Genomic DNA, 16277 nt, shown 5'->3' with positions numbered 1-16277 from the left:
GTATGCATGCATGGTCATGTATATGCATGTGGATGCACAAATGTGTGCAGGTACATGTGTACAGATGTATGCCTGCATATGAAGGCCAGAGGACAACTTCAGGTGTCATTCTTTATCCACATTCCAACTTTTTTTTTTTTTTTTGAGACTTGGAACCTATCCACTAGACTAGACTGGCTAGTCAGTAAACCCCTTGCTATTGAACTCTCCATTTGCCTAGTGCTAAGATTACAAGTGAGCACTACCAGGACTGTCATTTTTACATGAGTTCTGGGATACAATTTAGGTCTTCATGTTTGCATAACAAACACTTTACCAATTGAGTCATCTCCCCAACCTTTGAATTATGAGGAGCTGTGGGTACACATAAATCTCAAGGTGTACAAGAAGGTTGCTCCCTGATCTTACTAGCTATGTTCCATCTGTGAATATGCAAAACCATAAGCCTTCCCTTTGAAATAGTTCACTTGTCTGTATTGCTGATACTATCTACAGCACCCTTAGCCCCTGTGCTTTGTCACAAGCCTGTGTCAGGAACTCAAGTTAGAGAAACAGCATGGTACTGGCTTATAAGCAGGAGTATAGACCAGTGGAATAGACTTGAGGACCCGGACTTTGGGTCAAGCAACTATAGCTACTTGATATTCGGCAAAGGCCCTAACAACATAGGCTGGAAAAAAGACAGCATCTTCAACAAATGGTGCTGGACAAACTGTATAACCATATGCAGGAAACTGAAACTTGATCCACACATTTCACCATGCACTGCATTCAAGTCCAAATGGATCAAAGACCTCAATATAAGACCAGAAACTCGACTACTACTGGAAGAAAATTTAGAAAGTACTTTCCATGATATAGGAATGGAAAAAGACTTCCTGAACAAAACCCCAGTACCTCATGATCTTAAACAGTCACTCAACCAATGGGATCACATGAAGCTGAAGAGTTTCTTTACAGACAAGCATACAATAAGCAAAGCCAATAGATTACCCACAGAATGGGAGAAAATATTTCCTTGCTATCCAACTGACAGAGGCCTAATCTCTAGAATATACAAAGAACTCAAAAATCTAAACAGTAAGAAGTCAAACACCCCACTCACAAAAGTGGGCAAAGAGCTGAACAGGCAGTTCACAGAGGAAGAAATACAAACGGCAAACACACACTTAAGAAAATATTCATCATCCCTAGTCATCAGGGAAATGCAAATTAAAAGAACTACGAGATTCCACCTTACCCCAATAAGGATAGAAAACATTAAAAAATCAAATGAAAATAAATGCTGGTGAGGATGTGGAGAAGTAGGAACACTTATCCATTGTTGGTGGGAATGTAAGATGGTACAACCACTTTGGAAAGCAATATGGAGACTCCTGAAAAAGCTGATTATAGAGATAACAACAGACCCAGTTATTCCCTTACTGGGCATCTACCCTAAAACCTTCAAACCACAGGCCAGAGAGATTTGCTCAACCATGTTTGTAGCGGCTCAATTTGTAATAGCTAAAAGCTGAAATCAACCCAGATGTCCCTCACTAGAAGAATGGATATCTAAGATGTGGTATATCTACACAATGGAATTCTATACAGCAGTAAGAAAAAATGACTCAATGAAATTTGAAGAAAAATGGTTGAACCTGGAACAGATCATTCTCAGTGAACTTACCCAATCACAGAAGGATCGGATTTCTCAAGTCCTCTCCTGATTCTTGGAATCAAGGAGGCCAGATGGCTGAAATGGGGAACATTTAAACTAATGAACTTCTAGGCTTTGCATAGAAGTGCTGTATTTAGCTGAGGACTGCACATCAGGATTAGTTTTTAACTTTCTCTTGGCAAAAGAAACCCAAGGATTCTCCAGCTCATCCAGTCAGAAGCTTTGGGTACTGACAGCTCTTGCTTTGGGTTCTATTTTGACATCTGCCCAACTCAGTTCACACTCAGTTCAGACTCAGTTGTTATATGCTTATTCTTGTATCAGAGATGTTGTAATAGGATATTGTTCAGTGAGTTCATCTCATTGTAAGGTGGTGTGTCACCCCTAATTTATAGATGCAAAGGCTAAGCAAAAAGGAAATGTTCGGTGAACCCAATCCTTATGCCCAAGATTTTGACTGTACACAGCGTCCACTAAGAATTGAACTATCCATCCTTAACACAGCTGAAGGAAGCCCTGACATTAGGACCAATTCTTCGACAGCCATCAGTAACACAAAAGAAACAAAATAGAAATGTCATTGGCTTTTGTGATAATCTTCAGAAAGCAAGTGAAAGAAGAGTCAAGTCACTAGTGGTACTAGCCTCATGGCAGAAAGAGCAAGGGACATGTTTCATGGACATCGCCCTCCTCCTCCCTCCAGGATGCATTAGCTGGACCTCATAGTATGACATGTGAGTATGAATAGGTGGTGGGGGACCACGACTAACAGGGATGGGCAGAGGACAGTGTTCTTGGCTCAATTAAACTAAAAAGTGACCAATAATATGTGTGACTCACAAAGCAGCTCTACTGGGAAGAGGACATAAGAAAGAGGGAGAAAAGCCCCAGGAGAACTTCAAAGAATCCTCCCTCTCCCACGACCAGCCCCTCATGTTTCCATACTTCATGCTATGCTTTAAAATAATAGGCCCAGAACTTTTCCCATCCAAGAGGTTCCTTAGACCTTTTCTGAATATTGGTTCCAGTGACTCATGTGACAAGGTCTACTGAGGCATCAATACTTCCACTTCCACCAGATGATCCAAAGACCACTGGTTGCCTTTAGCAAAGGTTAAAATGGACCAGAATGTCCCAGTAAGTAGGACTAAAGCAAGTAAGGAGGCCCCATCATGCTCATCCCTGTTACATGTGCCAACAGTATTATATCATCCATGCCTCTCTGCATCACCCCCATTTCACAGGTGAAAATACTGGGTCTCAGGCCAAAGTCACAGACTCACTCTGCTGACTCTACCCACTGTGGTGTAAATACACCATTAGTTTCTATTTTGGATGTATGTGTAATATTTGCCTGATCTGAGCAACTCACAAAACAGTCACATTTTATTGGAGCAGGAAATCAATTCTGCTGCTCCTGCTCAGTGCACCATCTGCACTCACTCACTCCGATGACTGACGGGGCTCTTCCCATAAGGAAATGCATCTCAGAGGGTTGTGCAAACCTCCTCCATAGCCCTGGAGATGGCACTGTGGACTGCAAATGGCCTCAGTTCTAAATTTCTCCTGAACATGGATGGTGGTCACAATACAGCAGAGGTAATAGGATCTGCCTCGCCTGAACTGTTCCTCACAGAAAATGCCACCTGCAGGAAACATTGCCTTGTCACTCACACATTCCTTCTACTCCGCCCTGGCAAGCCTAGGTGAGGGCAAGCAGTGAAGGCTTTCCGCTCAGAAGAACCACCAGCCCTAGACTCTGCAGGTGGAAGCAGCTCTCACTCTCTAGTGCAAATGCAGCCTAGTTAAGGGTAATTAACCTAACAACAGGCATGAGTGCTCCCAGGGGCTTCCTCACCAACCAGCTTCATGCAGCACAGTAGCAAGGAGGAAGTGGGGAGAGAAAAGCAGCCCCACCCCTTGTTGCAGCAGCCAGTCAGCATCCCAGATACATAAGTGTCTTCTGTAAGTGATATTCCTTCATCTGTAAATTGGGCTCTCCCAGAGAAACTCTGAGTAAATCAGACACTGCGCAGTGTGTAAGTAGTTCAGCTAGAGGAGCAGGGCCTGTGCCATTGATGTTGCCAGAGCCCCGTAAGTAATGAGTTCAAGTCATCCTGAAAATGCTGGCTGTCTTAAGCACTCACCCCTCAGGTCTCTGCCCCACCCATACTTGCTATGACCTTCCACAACTGAGACGTTTTCTCTGACTCAGCCTTTCTCATTCAGTACCTGGAACAGTCTCTCTGACTCGCTCTCCATGGCCAGACTCAGCCTTACTTTTAATATCCTTGCCCTATTTTCTAGTTATTATACTTTGGCTCTGTGAAAGACAAGGAGCCAGATGTCCCTTTCCCATTCCCAGTCTGCCCCATCACAAGCAACCCCTCATCCAGAGGCATGGTTCCCCATGCATTGCTTGGACTGTCACTAAGGGCATACTTGTGCCCTGAAGACTCATCATGCGTAAGAAGTATCACGCCAGCTGAGCTCTGTAACTCAAGTGCCCTCACACTCTGGTAGTGGTCCCTGTGGAGAGAGTAACTGATGCATAGAGGTCTCATGTGGCCAGTTCAGTCCAGTTTAATCATCATCAAACTGCTGATAAATAGTGGGCCATGGTACTCAAGTTTGCTGGGCACAGGGAACTCTCTCTGGCAAATCTTGTGCATGTCTGCAAGGATTGTCTTGATTAGATTAACTAAGGAGGAAAGATCTGCCTTAACTGTGGGCAGCGTCATTCACTCCGTAGGCTGGGGTCCTGGACTATATGAAAAGGAGAGAGCAAGTCAATCACCACTATTCATCACTCTCTGTTTCCTCACTGTTGATGTGACAATGTGACAATAGCTTTCTGCACCTGCCATGCAGTCCCCATTATGATGTACTCTATCTATCTATTAAAATGTGATAGCAAGCCAGGACTTCTCACTGCCATGTAACTAGAATTCAGTAACCATTGGTCAACCTTTCCCCATGCTTCCTCCCTCCTCCCCCTAGCATCTGGTAACCACCATTAAACCCTTCACATCTGTAAGATCCCCTTTTTTAAGAGTCCATCTGTGTGAGACCATTCCATACCTTCTGTGTCTGTCTTGCTTAACTAAGAACATGCCCTCCAGTTCTATGCAAGTAGGATTTTAGCCTTCTGGATTTCTGAATAAATATCCCATTTGTGTATATGCCAAATTTTCTTTATCCATTCATCAGTTGAAGGACACCTAGATTGCTTCTGCAGGTGGATGATGATTTCAAAGATTGTTTCCATGTCTTGGCTACAGTGAATAATGCTTCAGTGAACATGGAGTGTATATGTTTCCTTCACATACTGATTTCACTTCTTTTGGGTATATACCTAGTAATGGGATTGCTAAATCAAACAGTAGTTCTAGTTTTAGTTTTTTAGAGACCTCCATCCTGTTTTAATACTGGCTATACTAATTCATATTTCTGTCAACAGTGTGCAAGGACTCCTCTTCTCAGCCTCACCAACACCTCTTTTCTTTAGTCTTTCCGGAGACTTCCTTTCCTTCTGGGGTAAAGTGATAATCTCATGGAGGTTATGAGTCATATGAACAATTAGGAGTGTGTTCTCTCTCAAATACAAATAAAAATAAAATATAAAAAAGAAAATGCTTAAAAGGGGTGGGAGGGGGCTGAAGAGATGGCTTGGCAGTTAAGGCACATGCCTGTGAAGGCTAAGGACCCCAGTTCGATTCTCCAGTCAGCCAGAAGTACATAGTAGCACATGCATCTGGAGTTTGTTTCCAGTGGCTAGAGGCCCTGGCATGCCCATTCTCATTCTCTCTCTCCCCCTCTGTCTCTAATTAATAAATAAGTAAAAATAAAATATAAAAATCCCTTTTTAGAAAAAGGGCTGAAACAATGGCTTGGCAGTTGAGGTACTAGCCTACAAAGCTAAAGGACCCAGGTTCAATTCCCCAGGTCCCACATAAGCCAGATGAACAAGGTGGTGCATGCTTCTGGAGTTCATTTGCAGCAGCTGAGGGCCCTGGCATGCCGAATCTCTCTGTCTCTATCTGTCTCTTCCCCCTGCCCCCTCTCTCTCTGCCTTTTTCTCTCTCAAATATAAATAAAAATATTTTTTTTTGTTTTGTTTTGTTTTTCGAGGTAGGGTCTCACTCTGGTCCAGGCTGACCTGGAATTAACTCTGTCATCTCAGGGTGGCCTTGAACTCTTGGCAATCCTCCTACCTCTACCTCCCGAGTGCTGGGATTAAAGGTGTGCGCCACCACGCCCGGCTCAAAAAATAAAATATTTTTAAAAGGAGTGTGGAGTGTTTCTTCACATATCTTTTGGGCATTTCTATATTTCCTTTTGAGAAATACCTACCTAGGTCTTTAGCCCATTTTTAATCAGGTTGTTTAATATTTTTAATTTTTTTTAATTATTTTATCTTATTTACTTATTTGAGAGAGACAGAGAGGCAGAGAGAGAGAGAGAATGGGTGCTCCAGAGCCTCCAGCCACTGCAAGCCAACTCCAGACACATGTGACACCTTGTGTATCTGGTTTGCATGGGTCCTGGAGAATCAACCTGGGTGCTTTGGCTTTGTAGGTAAGCACCTTAACTGTTAAGCCATTTCCCCAGCCCATATTTGATTTTTTGTGATGTTGAGATTTTTGATATGTAGAATGTAATTTATTTCAGTCTACTTGAACATTTTTATAACAAAGTGCATCAAATGCAAAAATTACCATTTTAGGTATACAGTTTAGTGGTAATAAAATGCATCCACACTGTCATAAAGGCATCATCATCCATTTTAAGACCTTATTTCCTCTTCCCAAACTTTCTGATGCTCTGTCCCCAACCCCTGGCACCACCATTCTACATCATGTCTCAGTACATGTGAAGACTCTAGGGGCCTCCTGTGCATGGAACCATTTAGTTTGTTTTGTGACTGGCTTATTCACTGATACACTTTCCTCAAGGTTCACCCATGGGGAAACTATGTCAGGATAACTCTCCTCGGGAAGGCTGAGTTATGTTCCACTGAATGTCAATCTTGGCTTTTTTTTAAATTTTTTGTTCATTTTTTATTTATTTATTTATTTGAGAGTGACCGACACAAAGAGAAAGACAGATAGAGGGAGAGAGAGAGAATGGGCGCGCCAGGGCTTCCAGCCTCTGCAAACGAACTCCAGACGTGTGCGCCCCCTTGTGCATCTGGCTAACGTGGGACCTGGGGATCTGAGCCTCGAATCGGGGTCCTTAGGCTTCACAGGCAAGCGCTTAACCACTAAGCCATCTCTCCAGCCCCAATCTTGGCTTTTAATCCCATCTGAGACTGCCACCTATTCAGTAAAAATACTCTAAAAAGCTTCAGGATAAGGCAAATCACAGATTCCTCTTCAGGAATTTTCCTGATCATTGAAGAGCTTGCTCGCACACCTGGGCAACAAGTGTAGCCGGAGGAATTCAGCATCAGAAGATGAGTCCTCAAAAATAGTGCCACAGTGCCCTAAGCAGGACTCTTAGGAACTCCTTGCTCACCCCTTTAAGGAACACTTGAATGGCCCCATAGTGAGCTTATTCATTTGCAGACCTTACTTTGCTTTTCCATCTGCCACACCCACCAGGACAGTCACTTGTTAACATCTGGGACCTTGTGGCCACCCAAAGAAAACCTGTGCCTGCAGACAGCTAGTGCAGAAGGAGACAGCCATTTGCAGAACCAGTCTGGGAAACTATCACCATCCATTGCATTCAAGTGTGTGGTGTTATTGAAAATATAATTGGCCTGCTATGGCTTAAATACATTGCTTTAAGAAATTGACTTTTAAATACTTTCACCTATAAGAAATTTGATTACATTTTTCAAAATTAGTCTGTTTCTATAAGACATGTAATTTATCAGCAAAACCTCTTCCTTATCTGGCTCTGCTTCACCCCTATTTGGTCACATGAGGAGGCCAAAAATGAAGTTAAAGGAGATACATACCCTAGTACCCTTGTACGACCTTATTGTGCTTGTCCATCAATGGGTCTGAGAATTTCTGTGAAATGCCCCCTGGCTCACTGCTAATCCTGAGTAGTTTTCATACATAATTTTTTACCATGTAGCATAAGCAATATGTTTCCATTGAGATAATGATTTTGAATGCATGCCCAGACATGTTTAAAAGAAATTATCTATGTTAAAGGAAATTCTCTTCAGAATTTCAAAGTCTGGGTGTTGTGTAACTTGGTCATCTGAGAAAAACATCCAGACCATCTTTATCAGAAATACCTATAAGCACTCCAGAGTGACCAAGACATTAGTTTTGCTGATGTTCCATTACAGAAGGAGGTAGTGAAAAGGAGCATCAGACCTTCAGCTAAGACCTCAGCTGCCAGTATGCAGTCATATACTTGGTCTCATGGTCTTAGGGGAGATCGAGTATATAGAATGGGAGATCAAGAAAATGAGAGTTCTAACTATGCAGCTATAGGGAGGTTTTCATCTATACAGTATGTGAGACTTTCTCATTCTATGGCTGCTTTGGGGTCATCCACACTCCTGTAAGTAACCCCTTATCCATGCTCTATAAGAAAACTCAACAAACATGTTGGTTTGTAGATTGAACTCTGAATCCTGATTTAGTCTGTCATGGGTGCCCTGCCTGGAGGATGCAAACACTCTTGGTGTCACCCCAGAAGTTCATGTAACATGGGGTAAATGTAAAAAAATCTATGCTGATAACTACCTAAATGTCAGGCAAGTGGACCAACTGATTTCAAGCAGGATGCTGCGGACAGCTCAGTGTAGGATGGCAGGAAAAGCTTCATGCCTAGAATTTCACACAGACCCCACTAACCATGTGTTCTTTCTGATCCTTCTGGTCATGTGAGAGATACAAAGCCTCTCTCTAGGGAACAGTAGGCGCTATGTGAGTGCACTATGGTAGGAATAGCAAACATGCAAGAGGTCTGGGCCCAGCTCCACACTGCCCACTATACACCAGTTCCATGTCTCACCTCAGACCTCCATAACTCACTGAATGAGTGATCCTTGAAGGCAAACCATCCGATAGTTGCTAGCAATCAAACACTCCACCCTTCACCTTGGGATCTCTACACAACGCTGAAATTATTCCTTGTTTTCTTTTCATTGCTATGGAGTTTTCAAATTGCTAACAGAAATATAAATTCCCAAAAGTCCTCTGCAGGATTCCATAGCCACTGCTAGAAGCTCTGACAAAGAGCCAATCCAGTGTGGTCTCGGACAAGCAGGGGCTTTAGAAAACCAGAAGCTAGGAATGTTAGCAATGCTGAGAGCTTATTTTTTTCTTGTGCTTTTTAAAAAAATATTTCTGCCTTCCAACAATCTCTGAAAAATGTCATGAGTATATTTTCTAAAAGGCACATTGGCTGTAGAGGAGTGAGCCCTGAGACACACCCCTCACCACATAAATGACTGTGGGATGTATGCCTGTCTGCCTGAGAGCCACCCTGGAACACAACTAATAAATAGTGGCACTCTAAAACTATTTCCATGAGTTGTTTAATGGCCAAAGCAGGGCAAAGAAGAAGGGCCCCTGTCCAGTGGATGGTGGCACACCACGTCTGTGTGTATGATACACGTTCAGCTCTCCAAGGCCAGGAATCACCTGCCTACAATTTCTGTTACTGCCATGCCCTAAAAATACCCTTGAAAAGCTGGGCATGGTGGCATGTGTTTTTAATCCCAGCACTTGGGAGGCAGAGGTAGGAGGATAACTGTGAGTTCAAGACTACCCTGGGACTACATAGTCAATTCCAGGTCAGTCTGGCCTAGAGTGAAATCCTACTTTGAAAAACCCAATAATAATAATAATAATAATAATAATAATAATAATCATACCCTTGAAATTTCCACACAGTTGTAAAAGATCATGCCTGATCTGACTACAATGCCCTTAAGAAGGAAAGCTGGATGACAGTCACACCCAACTAGCCTAACAGTTTGGATTTCAGCCAGCATGAGGCTGAGGCAAGCTGTGGTACCATCTCAAATGCAAGTGCTATGTTACATCCAAAGTCAGAATATTCCAACTGTAAGAGTATTTTTAAATATTAATAATTTGTTGTTAAGGAGACTTGGGAGATGCCTCAGTATCTAAAGGCACCGGCTGCTTGGATCCTCAGCACCCAAGTAATGCTGGATGCAAAGTGACACGCATGAATGTAATGCCAAGGCCCTGCAGCAATGGGAGGTAGAGTCAAAGGAATCCCAAAGGTCTCAGGTCAGCTAGACTGCCCTTCCTAGCAGCAGGAAACAAGAGATAACCCTGTTTCAGCAGAGGTAGAAGAAGAAGCCCAGCACCCCAAACTGGTCTTTTGACATCCACATGTGTATCCAGACACATGCACACCTATAGCCACATACACATACATGCACATGCATGCACACATACATACATACATACATACACAAATTTTTTAAACAAAATTTGTTAGAATTGATAGTGTATTTTAAACACACTGGGAATGAGTGTTTCTGTGACGTGAAGACGGAAAGTTTGCGTTCTGCACCTCAAGAGTTTGGGGAGGGAAATGTATTAGACTGCTGCAGATTGGTTTAAGAGAGCTAGGGAGAAGTTCTAAGTGAACACAATCCACTTCAGTTTTCTCTGATCGAGTTAGTCAACATGTCCAGAGACGAGGCAGAAACATGATGGGCCAAGAGGTTGGTGAGAGCCAGCACAGAGCTAAACACAGCCATCAACCACAGAGACTCAATCAAGTCAGAAGTTCAGTTCTCCTGAGCATGCAGGATACATGAGCACATGGGACATGCTCCTCCCATAAGGAGAGCTAAGAAGTCTTCTTTACACACCCTTTATCCTAACACATGCTCTGAAGCTCCTCATGACAAGCCTGACCCATGGTGCTGTTACACATGACTTTGGTAGCCAACACCCAACATGAGTCTATTAAATAAAGTTCAAGATGCCATAAACTTATTTTTAGTTTAGACAGCTAAGTTTTTATTTAGCTAATGTGGTCTAAGTGTGTCTGGCAGCAACCAAGGAGAAGTGGCCACAGTACAGTGAGAAAACTGCTCTAATCATGTTCCACACGTCTGTAACACAGAGACCTATTTTGATAGAATGGTTGGGAAAGTAGCTGGAAAGAAACAATTTCTAAGCAAACCAATGTTTCAAGAAATATTTGCAATGTTTTCTTCATTGAACATTTAGATCTTGATTGCCAAAAAGTATTTTCTCAAAATATGCCAGTTTTCTAAAACTGTTAGATATTCCTAGTGTCATTTGGAGCACACTCCAAATAAAAGAAAAATAATCCATCCTTCAGCAAACATTTCTTAGACCTCTCCTGCCTAAGATTCATATTGAGAAAGTGATTAGCTCTTGTTAATGTCTGTAAGTGCTCTGTTACCCTTTGACTTTATATTCTAGAGTTGCAAGCCTTTTAAAAGGGGAAAGAGCACAGTCTCATTAGAAATTTCTTCAGCCCAGTATTATTCTGCCCTGAGGCCTAATGAGGCCAATAACAACTCTAGGAATTGGTCTCCAGACTGCACTATGCCAGTAGCTTCCCCTGTCCTTCACAGCAATCCTAGAAAGTGAGCGCCACTTTGCCACTGCTAAATGACAGCAAGTAGGACTCAAGGTGATAAGCAGGAAGCAAACTCTAAATCACAGCTTTACAAAACCCTGTGTACAGTGTCAGGAAGTCAAGGCACCCACAGCAGACTGCCCCCAGGAAATGGAGTTGTAAAGTGAAGGAGTACCTGTGACGACCCCAAGTTATGAGAGCCTCAACATAAAGAATGATCACACACACAGGCCCCCAGAACATGAAGCCTCGCACCAACTCCACTAAGCAAGGAGCACAGCTGGTGAGCAGTGAGCTTGCATCTTGTGGGTGATGGATGAGAAACTGGCTGGCCAGGGATCAGCCCCATGTCTAAGGCCCAGGCTGAGTGTTGGGGTGTCTCCCTCTATCTGAGACTCTCTGTACTGCACTAGCCTCTGGATTCCTTCCTAAAGCTTGTCCTGACCAGACCAAAGAGGCCTTGCTCCTTTACCTTTGTGTCTTATATTTTAAGAACACCAGGATAAGAGTGATAATGGGACCTTCATCTCTCCATGAAAGGACACAGGGGCTCTGAAGTCCCCAAAGAGAAGGGATTTATACCTTCTAGCCACCTGCAACCCTACAAGGTGGCTGAGTCTTATAACACTTTGCAGTGTTTTAAACCCACTCCCTCCTTCTCATGTCCCCACAAGCAAAGCTCCCAAAAATTAACAGGAAGGACATTCACGCAGGCTCAGAAAGCATGCTGTGGTCTTCCCTGTGTGCTGGTTATTACATTCTGAGATCTCATCCCATCATGTGCTTCCAGAACACTCAACAAACACCAACTTGAAGCATGTTTCTGAAGGAAGTGGAATCAATCCTGAGAGCAGTCCTACATTGTTTCTTTGGTTATTTGAGACAAGGTGTCAACTTTCTAGCCCCAGCTGGCCTAGATTCATGATCCATGATCCTCCAGCCTCCACCTCCTGAGTGCTAAGGTTATAAACATGCCAACCATGCATGACTGGAGCCCAATGTGTGGTAAACCAAGAATGCAAGTTGCAGCTTGCTGGTGTTCCTACAGAAATGAGACATGTCAGAAGGTGTGACACACTGTCAAAGGACTGAAAATTTGAAACCTCAGGAGGAAACAGAAGCACTTGTGATGGCTTCTCTTTTACCCAGAAAAAAACAGAATCAATTATTCATCCTCAGTATTAAGAACCTTTGGTTTCACTACAAGTATGTGGTTCCCTGTGCCTGCAATCAGAGACCAAGTTTAAACAGATTCCTAGAGTGAGAATGGGGGCGGGGGAGTCATATTTAAAACAACATTAAAAGGCCTAAGATTATTGAGACTTCAGTTGCTGAAAGTGTGAATGACATTGGAAACCTTTGTGCTCCCAGATTATTGATTTCCTCTGCACAGGAGTCCCAACTGTAGTAAGCCAGACCCAGTGCCACCTTCTCAATGAGCCTCTCAGTCAGGGGTACAACTATTCTGAACACTTCAATCCTCACATCACTGAGATATGTCACCTGGTGGCTATATGTAAGCCATCCTCCCTCAGTTTCCGATGGCACCTTCAGCAGATGGGCTTACACATGGTCAGCCTCTGAGCCCTCAGCCCATGTTAGACATGGGCACCTCAGGCTGGAAAAAGCAAGCGCCTTTCTAGGATGGCTACTTTGTCCACAAGGCTGGGCCATGTTGCCAGATACTTGCTGGATATTGCTTGGAAGGTAGAACCCACTTTTCTTTTTGTTTTTGTAATGTTTTATTTATTTAAGAGATTTTTAAAAAGTGGCAGATAGAGTGAGAATGGGCATGCCAGGGCCCCCAGCCACTGCAAATGAATGAACTCCAGATGCATGTGCCACCTTGTACATCTGGCGTTACATGGGTACTAGGGAATCAATTTCTGGTCCTTGGGCTTTGAAAGCATGTGCCTTAACTGATACACCATCTCTCCAGCTCTGGAAGGTGTTTTCAGATGAGATTAGCATTAGTCAGTGGACTCTGAATAAAACAGATGACCCTCCACAATGGAAGTGGGCATCATCCAGTCAGCTGAAGGTCTTAACAGAAAGAGACTGAGATGCTCAGAGGAAGAATGATTCTGTGCCCCCTGTCTTCAGGCTTGCACTACCATGTCATTCTCCCCTATGGCTACTGGCTGAGGTCCACCCAGTAAATTTCATGCTGAACAGTCCACAGCTGTGTGCACCAATTCCTTAAAATTACCCCCACACACACACACATACATACACTCTATAGGGTCTGTTCTGTGCACCACAGTAAGTGGCTAATACAGGCTAAACTCAGTGACAAACTTCTAAGGTTCACAATGTCTTGCATACATCCTGTTCATGGCAGCAGGTGCCTGCCCTCAACAGGATGGGCCCTTTGATCCCTCAGAACTACTGGAGGTCCAATCCCACCAGAATTCAGGTCCCATTTCCTTGTAAGGCACTGAAGGCTTAATAGTTAATGCTTCCTATGGTGTCCAGAACACTGTCATCTCACAATTCAGCAGTGACTCTGCAGGCCTGATGTCCCTGTGGTGAAACAAGCCCACCTGGGGGTCTGAGCAGAGCTGGTTAAAGCAGCCATACCTGCTTTCCTCTCAGGAAGCCATAGGGAGAATACAGGAAGGCAGGGGAGGGTGCTGGGGAAGGAAGTGCGCAGTGACTGTGTAGAAAGCTCAGCCCTCGTAGCAGTCCGTGAAGATGGAAACCACAACTCAGCCACAGAGGATGCAAACCACAGAAACTGTACACCATGGCTGGGCCACTGAAGATGCAGCTACAATGCCTGGAACCTCCACCCACAGAGCTGGTATAACATATAATTTCCCTATGGTCTTAGTGAGAAAAGATGAAAAGATGATGGCAGTGTAAGGCAAGAAAATCCTACCAAGAGTTATACATCATAGTAAAACCTAAGTGCAGGAAGGCTGCTCACCCAATGTCTGCAACCTGGGTATGGAGTGTTGGGTGAGTTTTTGTTTCTTTCTTTGTGAATGTTTTTATCAGTCACACTTTAAATGATTATCTTGTTACGTACCAATAAAAGGAGTAAGATGTAAAGATGACCCCTTATACTTCCCATACCAACTCTAGATTGACAGACAGATTGGATTTCTGTCTGGTTATAAGTACAGCCTGTCTGGGTGCTACAGATCCCTCCCTCTACTCTCTGCACTTATCTGAGAGCTTCCCTGCTCTAGTGGGATCACACTGGGTTAGTCAATATTTTAGAAAATGATGTCTATGACCCAGGCATAGTGGTGCACATCTTTAATCCCAGCACTTGGGAGCCAGAGGTAGGAGGATCGCTGTGAGTTCGAGGCCATCCTGAGACTACATAGTGAATTCCAGGTCAGCCTGGGCTAGAGTAAAACCCTATCTCAAAAAAAAAAAATGAAAAGAAAAGAAAAGAAAAGAAAGGAAAAGAAAATGATGTTTACAAGACCAAGAACAAACCTGAAGGCTCACAAAGAGAAAGCTATGCAGGTAGATGCTTTCTATCTTTTCCATATGATTCAAGATAATTTTGAATGCTGAACATTCTCCTGGGATGGAAGTCCAAGGCCAACTTTGAGATTCTGGACAGACACTGACAAATATCAGGTCCTTGAATCTGAGTCAAAGCTTTGGTGAGGGAACTGGGATCCAAGGAGAAAAAGGAAGCTTGCTAAGGACACCCAGTCCTAGCTGCTGGATACCAATATTAACTGCACTTGCAAAGGTTACACAGATTACTTCAACCTGAGTCTGAACATGTTTTCACATGCAATGTCCATTTACAAGAGTTCTCGGCAAAGGGAGAATTGTTTTCCCCCTTTCAGCACTTGTACCAAAAGAAAAGCCTATGTCGGGCAGAAAACTAGGGGAAAAATAACCCAAAACCAGTTTCCAGGATGCCCTGGAATAAACAGACTTGGAGCTTAAGGCTCTGGCCTGAGCCTATAGTGGCACCCTTGGGGCTCAGCAAATGCTCAGCAGGAAGCTGAGCCTCCAGCTGCCCTGTTTGATCAGCCCATCCTGCCAGTGCCTATGTCTACCACCCCAGCAATGAATTTTCACAAACTGCTATAGTTGTTAGCATGGTCCACTTGTACCAACAACTGGGACAGAGCCACCTGGGCTGGCATACAGCAGCAGACACCAAGAAAGCAATAGCAGAGCCTGGGACGGGACAGCAGAGCAGCAGCCATATCCAAGGCCTAAGGCGAGAACCATTCTTTCCTACCCACTCTCCCTTCCTAGTCATGTCTTGTGGTTACTATCATCACCCCAGCATGCTGGCCATAAAGACACTTGGTGGGATGTGGACAGTGCAGTCACAGTGGGAGTCTCCAAGTGGGAAGATGACCCCAGGTCTTTCAAACAGCAGAGTAGATCAGGATGGAATGAATCCATATATGATGAACAAATGGGGCTCCTGTTGTAGAAACACTCTCCAGAGGAAAAAACTATCTATCTACCTATCTATCTATCTACCTACTTACCTACCTACCTACCTATGTTCCTTAACTTACCATGATAAGTGACAAAATTCTAAACACAGTTTGATTCTTCTTCTGCATCCCCCCTCTCTTCTTTGTTGAGTCACTAACTCAGTGTTAATAAGAACGGCATTATTTGGCCTAGAAATCAGTACAAAACTAGATTTTTCAGCACATTTGCAAAATACCTACTTCCAATCCAAGTTCTAAGGAAATGCCTCAGATCTGCCAGCCACCAGCAAGGAGGAAGGGCACTCAGAGTGCAAAAGCCAAATATGAACGGAAAAGACCCCCAGAAGACAAAGGCAGCTGAGTCAGGGCCCACCCAGGCATTTGCTTCTGAGGGACCCAACCCGGCTATGGTTGGCAGGAGGACACCACACCTCAAGGAGACCACGCTGGCTCCTGTGGGCAAGGGAAAGAAGTTTCTTGTCTTCGTGCTGAGATGTGGCACAGGCTTGCATGCCTGTGCAGACCAACAGCAGTACTTAATAAGGCAGGTGATATCTGAGGGGTGGTTTGGGGTTTTGTATGGGCTGGTTTAGCTGCAACAATTGTGGAACCTGTTAGATGATATG

The 16277-nt window shown here is 43.8% G+C and overlaps 1 protein-coding gene across 4 annotated transcripts in view; it reads right to left on the bottom strand.

Moving 5' to 3' along the window:
* Positions 1 to 16277, bottom strand: part of Dlgap2 (DLG associated protein 2) — an 802536-nt gene that overhangs the window by 452084 nt on the left and 334175 nt on the right. Inside the window, exon 1 of one of the 4 annotated variants that reach the window (XM_045131444.1) lies at positions 8642 to 8692. The exons of the other annotated variants lie outside the window; for them this stretch is intronic. The gene's annotated coding sequence lies outside the window, so the exon portion shown is untranslated. Of the gene's footprint in view, positions 1 to 8641; positions 8693 to 16277 lie in introns of those variants that run through there. 4 annotated transcript variants of the gene reach the window in all.

Source organism: Jaculus jaculus, chromosome 12 (genome assembly GCF_020740685.1).
Source record: "Jaculus jaculus isolate mJacJac1 chromosome 12, mJacJac1.mat.Y.cur, whole genome shotgun sequence".
Classification (NCBI taxonomy): Eukaryota; Metazoa; Chordata; class Mammalia; order Rodentia; family Dipodidae; genus Jaculus; species Jaculus jaculus.
The sequence above is the reverse complement of the archived record's forward strand: the minus strand, read 5'-3'. Positions and strand labels throughout refer to the sequence as shown.